This window comes from Ailuropoda melanoleuca, chromosome 13 (genome assembly GCF_002007445.2).
Source record: "Ailuropoda melanoleuca isolate Jingjing chromosome 13, ASM200744v2, whole genome shotgun sequence".
Lineage (NCBI taxonomy): Eukaryota > Metazoa > Chordata > Mammalia > Carnivora > Ursidae > Ailuropoda > Ailuropoda melanoleuca.
The window spans coordinates 54,623,681-54,632,270 of NC_048230.1; the positions used below are offsets into that span (position 1 = coordinate 54,623,681).

The window sequence follows — 8,590 nt, forward strand, 5'->3', positions numbered from 1 at the left end:
ATTCATCTGGACCTAAGTCCTACACAAAAGCCAGGCCTTCCCAGGTTGCCCCGTTTCACGACAAACTCACAATTCCTAGCTCTCACTTGCCAGTTCACCACATGCTGAGTTCTCATATCGTTGGTGTTGTGTTGCTTTTTAATATTTCATGGGTTCACACCACCTATCCCTGACTAGGCTGTGCTATCTACAATGAGACTGAGCCAACACGGCTCCATGGAAGCATGTAGATTCAACAATTTACTCTCCTGCTCACGGGCATGGGCTCAGCTATGTAAGTCATGACCTTAAGCCTCTATTTCTCCAGCAGTAAAGGAGAGACACCAGAACTTTCCTCACAGTGTTGTTGTGTGGAGAAATATACGAAAGCATTGTACAAAGTGCCCTTTCTTACTTAGCAAACTTTCATTTTCATTGCATGGTTCTTTCCGATGGCCTTGAGAAACTCCCAGTATCATTCTGAAGTTCTGGCCGTCGTGATGAGTTGAGGGACCTTCAGTTCCACTGTGATTCCCTACTAATCTAAACAGCCTGAAAACACATTTTTACAAGACACTATTCTGGGGAGAGAACATCTGGATCTCTCTCATCTTTCTCTTAAAAATTATCCTGTCTGTGCCCACAGAAAGATAAAGAATTGATAAGGAGATTCTCATGGCCATAGTTACGTTTTGTTTATAAGAAACTTCTTTATTTGGCTGAAGCAGATGTTCCACTAAGAAATTTTGCCCAGTGCACACCCTCTCCCAGAAGCATGTTATTGATTTAAACAGAGACAGTGGCCGTGGAGCCAAGGACTGTGCAAACTTAGGTCTTTCCTCTTCATGGGAAAGTAGAACTAAGAAATTTGGTTTCTATGACCCTGACGACCAAAGGCAATTAAGGATTCTACGAAGCCGACTCAGTAATCGTTCATGGTTTTCTCGTTTTGTTTTCTTTTCTTATCTATATAGACTGCTCCATCTTGCCTCATATAATATACACAGTTTCATCTTAGCCTTATTTCTACAAGACTCAGCCCTAGGATGGTATCCCAAACAGCCCACTCTCCCACCCACTGCGGTGCACTGAAGGCACACATTTAAAAGTCATTTGTGTTCCTCAGAGGATCAATAATAAAACTACAATTAATAGCAGGCAACTCTTAAAAGAAAGTTTCTCCTTATGCAAATGAGTTTTTAAATCTGCCATACATGACATAGTCTCCTGGGTTTTTTGTGATGAGACCAGAAGCAGCAGGTATCTGCGGTTCACTGAGTACTTATACCATTTGAATTGCAAAAAAAAAAAAAAAAAAAAAAAATCCTTTTCAATGGGATGAGCCTTTGAAGCTGGGGTCATTAGGACTTACAGGTATACTGCCTGTGTGATCAGCAATAGAAGTCTATTCATGAGGCACTAAGTACAAGGCATTATGTTAACACTGCCACTTCCTCTCGGGCCAGCAACTGAAAAGCAGCTAAGCCCTAAACACTAGAGGTGGATTTTTGTTTTAGAACAATGGCGTGGGTCCCCAGGGTTCCTTCTATTCTGGACACTCCCCATATTCTCCCAAACCCTTACAAAGAATTAGCAAGGATATGTACTTTGAAAATATGTGGTCTTACATGGTCAACTTTGTTAACCAAGTTTGTCTTCTGATGGAATTGGTTCCACCCTGTGGTAGCTTTTCCTTCTTTTTATTTTTAAATAAAGCCTGTGTATTTGTTAGGAAAGCATTTAGCTGCAAGTAACAAAACACGCAACACCTAGGTCTGTTTTTTTAGTGGCGACCGAAATTTAGAGGTAGGTGATTCCAAGCAGCTCCACCTGCATGCGTATGTCAGCCAGGATCAGGGCTTCCTCTACACCTTGCTTCTGAATTGTTAGAGTTCATATTTTATCCTCTTGGTCATAACATGGCTGCTGAATCTGCAGGTATCATGTCTGTATTCCAGGTAGAGAACATGGGCAAGAGGCCAAAAAGAAGGTGCCAGTCAAGTCTAAATCTTTTTGCAAAACCTCTCCCAGAAATCCTGATGCTTACATCTCATTAGATAAAACTGGGTCAATTGCCCTCCCTCCCTACAAAGAAGTCTTGGATGTAAGTATTTTCCATGGACGTATTTCTTACCCAAAGAAAACCAGAGTTTTATGAGTACATAAGAAAAGACTATAGGTAGTATCCAGACAACTGGCAGGGTCTATCATATCAGGGTCTATGCTTAAGAATCATCTCTTAATAGAAAATCACTTGCATTAAAAATACTAAAACTTCCTTTTTTGGGGGGTGGGGGACATGTCTACTCCCAACAGGGTCATAAGCAGAGTTAGCCAAAACATCAAAACAGGAATACTAACTTGGTTGAATTGGTGAGTCTCGAACATCAGTGAAATGCTGAACTTTGGATTGCATTGCCTTTCTTGGAGTTATAAATATATCTCTGAAAATATTTAATTTTAATAGGTCTTTTTCATCATAGGACTAGTTCATCCCTAAAACCACTTGCATTAAAAGCAAGATTCTCTTTTATAGCTTATCATCACACTGTCTTCCATTTTAAAATTGGAGTTCTATTCTTTTAAAATGAATAGTGGCTGCCTAAAATCCCATCCAAGAAAGCAGCAAACTTCAAGTCACACTGTTTTTTCTATTTTCCCCACTAGATTCTTCAATCCACTAGGGAAAGAACCACATCTACTTTGTTCACTGTGGTATCCCAGGCACTCAGCCCAGGATCTGAACTGTAGAAGATAGTCAATACATATTTCAAAAACAAATTGATGTATTTAAAAGAAAAACTATTGTTTTTCTAAAGGCATCATTATTGGAGCTCAGAATAAATTTAAGATGCCAATATAAACCAGAAAATCATCATAATCTTAATCTTCCTAATCTGAAGACAATAGATAAAATTCAAGACTAATTTCCGAACGAACAGCAATGACAAACTCTTACTAAACTTGAGGTCAAGGTAAACTTCTGAAACACAACGAAGAATATCTATCTCAAATCCACAGATAAGATCATGCGTTAAAAACCCTAACAGCCATTCTATTAAAACCAGAAGCAGGAGAGAAAAATAAAAGAAGCCTTTCTCTTTGCCAATATCATTAAACATTTTTTTCAACCTGGCTAATAAAATTAGACTTGAAAACAATCATAAGTACAATTACTGGAAATGATAAGACAAAAGTATTGGACAATTATATGGCCGTTTTCTAGAAAAGTCAGGAGAGTCCATTGAAAAGCAATTTGAAATAAAAGTTCAATTAAGTTGGCCAGTTATTGAATCAATGTTGAGACAATGCCAGCACGAATCAGAAAATGTGTGTGATATAATGTTGATGAAAAATGTAGGCTTTAACACAGAGGTACATAACAGGTGACTTTCTCCGCATCAAAGTAAGAGTGGAAATGGATTTATAGAGATAGATGTTAAGCAAGTGATTTCATTTCACTAATGTAGGATAAACAGCATTAAATTAAGAAATCCCTGTCTCTGTTCACCTGGGAGCATTCTATACAGTAGCCCATGTCAGAAACGTCATCAGAATAACCAACACAGTGCAAAGGGGTGTGCACAGCTGAGACCTTCAGCCACAGTATCTTAACAGGTAGGCATCCCTCTTAGTCTGCGCTCATCCACACTCTACCTTAGTTTTACTTCTCCTAAACAATGACCAGCGGCTTTGTCAGGTTGTCCAAAAGTGCATTTTGTAAATGGCACATACCCAGATTTTAGGGGAGGTCATCCTAAACCCACCCTCTAAATCTGGTTTAAATCAATCCTGACCAAGAGTCAAAAAGTTAATTTTATTTTCATTGATATATCAAAGCTTGAGAGGAAATACACTAAAACATTTATAATGGCATTGGAGCTTTTTTTATTTTTATTATATTGTCAAATTTCCTACGATGAACAGGTATTACTTTCAGATTTTTTTTTTTTTAAATCTTGATCCATCCCTTTCCCTTGTCCTTTATTTCCTATCTCCCAGCCGGTCTTGACAGGGTAAATCTCAAATCCCAAGTCTTCCAAATATATCTCACATCTCTGGCCAGCTTTTCTCTGTGGCCACCACCCTGGTCCAAGGCCCTGTCATTTCCTTCCAGGGTAACTAATAACTTTTTGATTCAAATCCCAAGAAAAACAGTTCTTCCTCCAATATAGGTCAAAGGAGACCTCAGGAGGGATGTTTGCATGAACTACAGGAGGGAGGCACGGATTGAGAGTACAAGGCAACCACGAGTCGTGGAAGGGCTATCAGTTTGGCCACGAGATGGACCACGAGACTAGGAGAGCGGTCAAGACCTATTCATTTCCACCGCCGAGCCACATTCATCTTCCTAGTTAATTCCGTCTTTCCTAGCTTAATTTCAATACATCTCTGAGCCCAGTGAGAAGAGTCTGGAAAAAGGCAATGAGCAAGGACCAGACGTCTTTGGTCTCATTGAAATAAATGAGTAATAAGTGAGCACAAAGACTAATATGAATCTGAATAGACGTGCCAAGAAAAACTGTAATACATATGAGAATCTAGCATACAATTAGGCAACATTCAAATCAGTGTGAAATTATAAGCTATCCAATAAATGTGCCTGAGCAAACTGGGGAGAGGAGGCAATTTTGAGTTAAATCCATTCCATAAAACCAGTCTGAGATTTTTTTTAACTTCCAATTTAATTAATTGTATTTATTTTTAAATGCATAATTGTCTGATTTAATTAATTAAAATTATATGTGTTAAATGCCATAATTAAAATTAAAGGCAGACTGCCACATATTAAGTGGCATAGCAATAGATATGATAATGGGTTATGATCTTAATAGAAAGCACACTCTTGCTTATCATCAGCAAGAAAAAGAATGCCTCCCTTTGGAAAATGAGCAAAGAACATGAACAGACAATTCATAAAAGAAAAAACACATGTAGCAACTAAACATGGAAAAAAGCTCAACTTCAACTGTAGTTGGTAATTGCTAAAATAAAAGAATGTGAATAAAATTGGCAAATATGAACCAAAAAGTTGATATTGATTATTGTTGAGCATGTCACTGGGAGACAAGTATTCACGCTCGGCTCATGGAAGTATAAATTGAAACTATAAATAAGTATCACCATTCTTATAACATCTTAAAATATTTATATCCATTCCTAGAAACTTATGTTTGTCCAACACACACAAGGCCTTATTTACAAGGATATTTATTACTTATAATAGTAAGAGCCTGCCAACAATCAACAAATTAGTTAATGAGAACATTTAAAATATTCTAAGTCTATTTAATGACATCGAAAATTATCATGGATAATTTGCTACATTTTAAAAACAGCTTACAAAATAACAAACTTAGTACGATGCCAATTTTATTAAATTTAGTGCATTTCTATGAAGATAGAAAACCACCTGGCTAGACATAAAATATTAACAATGGCTATATGGTGACATTATGAGTGGATATTACTGCATTCTTCCTATTTTTTCTGTTCTTCTAATTTTTCATAAAATTAATGCACACTCATGGTAATCTAGGGGGAAAAAACACTCTAAACACACACGTATGTATATATGTATGTATATGGGTGGGTGTGTGGATATGTTCTCCAAAAACTAATAAAAAGGATTATCAAGAATGGTCTCATAGAGTATAATAATGGTAAAGCTATTCTATTTGTTTTTTTTTGTTTTTTTAAAGGATCCACACCCAGCATGGAGCCCAATGCGGGGCTTGAATTCGTGACCCTGAGATCAAGACCTGAGCTGAGGTCAAGAGTTGGACACTTAATCAACAGAGCCATGCAGAGGGCCTAATGCTAAGTTTTTTTTAAAAAAGCGACTTTGTTAAAACTCCTTCCTATACTCCTGCCCCCTCCTATTTTAAAATAAATTTTGTTCTAGTTATTTCAGTTATGGAAGGTCGTACTGGGGTAATCTGTCTGCATACCCCTGTTGTGTACTTCCTGGCACAGAGTGGGTCCTCAGTATTTACTGTGGGAATGAATACATGTGACGGCACAAATGAGGACAAAGGTCTTCCAACCCTTCAATGCTCATTTTCTTGACACAATTTAGAATCCGTCCAAATAAACTATTGGTCCGCTGTTTAACTACTTTTAGGAATGTCTTAATATTAACTACTCTAAAAACAAAAAGCATTATTTTTGACAGATGCTCTCTAAAATTTAATTGGTTTAACACCTATAATCCCATATAGCAAGTTAATTTACTTAGCTACTTGGGGGCACATTTTGCAATTAATTCTTTCCGGTGAGTTCACCGTGATGCTCATTGCTTAAATCTAGATGATTCATAGAAGCATCATGGAGATTTTCTACAACTGCAGTGGGTGAGAGGAACACCCACAGTGAAATTTTTCCAAGACAAAACTACCTGGGCCCTGCTCTATAAAGTGGGAATATCAGGAGTCAATTGATGAATCATTTCTTGGTAGAGACAGTACCAGAAATTATTTTTCTTTTACGGCTTCTGGATTACAAACCTCTGCTCCCAAGCTAAGGTTACAAAACAATTATTCATTAGTTCTTTCTTTCTTCCTTTTTTTCTTCCTTCCTTCCTTCCCTTCTGCTCTCTTTCTTTTGAATTTAAATGTTTAAATCATTTGTAATCTCTCTTGGTGTACAAATTTGAGGTATGAATCCAATTAAATGTTTTCTTCCTCCATACCTTTTATTGAATAGTTTCTACTTCCCACCCCTCTCCCATTTGAGATCACATTAATAACCTAGAATACCACCCCATTTCCCTGTAGCAACCTGAGGGACTAAATAAATGAATGGTAGTTATCAACTACTTTGAAAGTATGGTTAGAATTTAACAAAGCTGCAATGTGTGCTTTAGAACAGGAGCTGGCAAACCAGATCCCACCCACCACCTGTTTTTGTAAATAAAGTTTAATTGGAACACAGCCACACCCACTCATGTATGTCTTTCCTCTCGCTATTTTTGCACTACAAAGGAGGAGGTGAGTAGTTTCAAAAGAGACCATACAACCTGCAAAACCTCCCAACATCTACTATCTGACCCTCTGCAGAAAGTTTTCCAGCTCCTGCTTTGAAATTTGCAGAGCCCTTTAACATGCATTAACTCCAGAAGAAAAATATTTTTTAAAAATTCAAAATTTAAAAAAACATGCATCAACTCCACTAAAGCCACAGTCATCTGAGTGTACTATCCCCATTTCAGCCATACAGAACACAAGTCTGGGGAGGGTAAGCAGCGAGTGAGGGGCAGACCCAGGGTCAACCCCAACCCTGTGACTTCAATTCCACAGATGTTCCTTCGACCATTTATATTGTGTTTTGTGGTTTTCCCAGTCTTTTCACACACTTTTGTTCTCTTGATATTCCTAATCATTCTGTGAAGAAAATATGAGTCCCATTTTACAGATAAAAAACTGAACTGTAGAAGGTAAATAAAATTCTCGAGGGCTCACAGCTCGTCGGTAGTAGGCATCTGAACCTTGGTCTCCAGCAAAAACGATCTGTTGTCTCTACAATATCTCATCACTGTTCATCTCAATGCAAATGCTAGCGACTCCCGCCCACAATACCCCTAACATTCCAGCTACTCTTTAGCTCGCGTAAATGGAGCTATCTTTAATGCGGATAATTTATCAAAAGAAAACAAAATTAAGCCCAGAAAAGGGAGAGAATAGTAGGAGGGACAGGGGGAAGCTGAAAGTCAGATTTTAAATACGATTAAATTAAATATGTACTTACTCGTCAAAGCAAACAAAAATCTTTTTTTTTTTTTTTTGGCAGTAAGGAAAAAAATAAGGAACGCTTCACGAATTTGCGTGTCATCCTTGCGCAGGGGCCATGCTAATCTTCTCTGTATCATTCCAATTTTAGTATATGTGCTGCCGAAGCGAGCACAAACAAAAATCTTTTAAAAGGAAGAACTGGAAAAGTGGCATTGAATTTCTTCTGGCTTGGGATGCCCAGGAGCACTGATGTCAATACCTCCCCTGTAACTTCTGGACAAATTATGCAAGAGCGTTGCACCCTTTTGGTGAATTCACTTTCCCAAGGCAATGCTTGTCTTTTGCAGGAACCAGAAGGGTTCACACTGAGAGCAGAAAGAGGGATATTAAGAGCATTTTTTAAAGCCATCTTTTTAATAAATTATATCCATATCTAAGCAATTCACACTATTCTCCCACAGACTTCATTTCTAGTCCACCGGCCCCACTGGCTCAATAAAGTCACATCTTTCTGTTATTAATAAGGAAGTTCACCTCAGGTACTTCTTTAATTTCCTGTATTTTTTCCAACACAAAGTTAATTTACTTTATCCCTTATCCCAAAAATGATAACAGGGTTTCTATAAAAGTGAACATCCGTGATCAAAGAGAAGCTTGTATTATAAACAAGTGAGTGCAACTGGGCTCCCTTTGAAATATTTTAACTTAATTAAGCTCACACACTTTTGGCAAAGGCTTAAAAACGAGAGTAATTGAAGAGCCATGCCAGTTTGGCTGGATTTGTCTTTGAACGTTGGAACGGGGTGGGGAGGGGAGTTTAGGTTAGAGCCTAAAATGTTGCAATGGTATTACTTTTCAGTTGCTACTTTTTTAAAACCAAA

General features: G+C 37.7%; 1 non-coding gene across 1 annotated transcript; it reads right to left on the bottom strand.

Annotated features, from left to right (window-relative positions):
• Nucleotides 1–7,774: 7,774 nt before the first annotated feature.
• On the bottom strand, nt 7,775–7,881 carry LOC117795866. The gene has a single exon (XR_004620014.1). It is a non-coding gene; the product is annotated as a U6 spliceosomal RNA (small nuclear RNA).
• Nucleotides 7,882–8,590: the final 709 nt, after the last annotated feature.